The following is a 348-nucleotide window of genomic DNA, read 5'->3' on the forward strand; positions in this document are numbered from 1 at the left end:
CTGTACCAGTCGAGATTGTATATCAGACTGTCTAAACTTAAATTTACTTACTTGATTGAGAAACCCTAGTTTTCCAGAGAGTCCAGTACTTCCAAGTGACTAGTCCAACATAAGACAGCGGTATCCTGAAACTGAAAGCATTACTTGACTTACCAATGAAGGACACAGCTGTTGAATTTTATTCACAAGATGACCCTTTCCAGCAATAGGCTGCCACAGTGTTATCTCAAGAGAATGGCAGAGAACAAATGAAGTTAGAATGAAAGCAGCTTACCGACTTTCTTTTCCACGTGTCTGAATTTAAAAATCTGATCTTCGCCAATTGTCAGAATTTAAAGGCTTTTAGTT

The sequence above is a fragment of the Limulus polyphemus genome, unplaced genomic scaffold, assembly GCF_000517525.1.
Source record: "Limulus polyphemus unplaced genomic scaffold, Limulus_polyphemus-2.1.2 Scaffold2721, whole genome shotgun sequence".
In the NCBI taxonomy this organism is placed as follows: domain Eukaryota; kingdom Metazoa; phylum Arthropoda; class Merostomata; order Xiphosura; family Limulidae; genus Limulus; species Limulus polyphemus.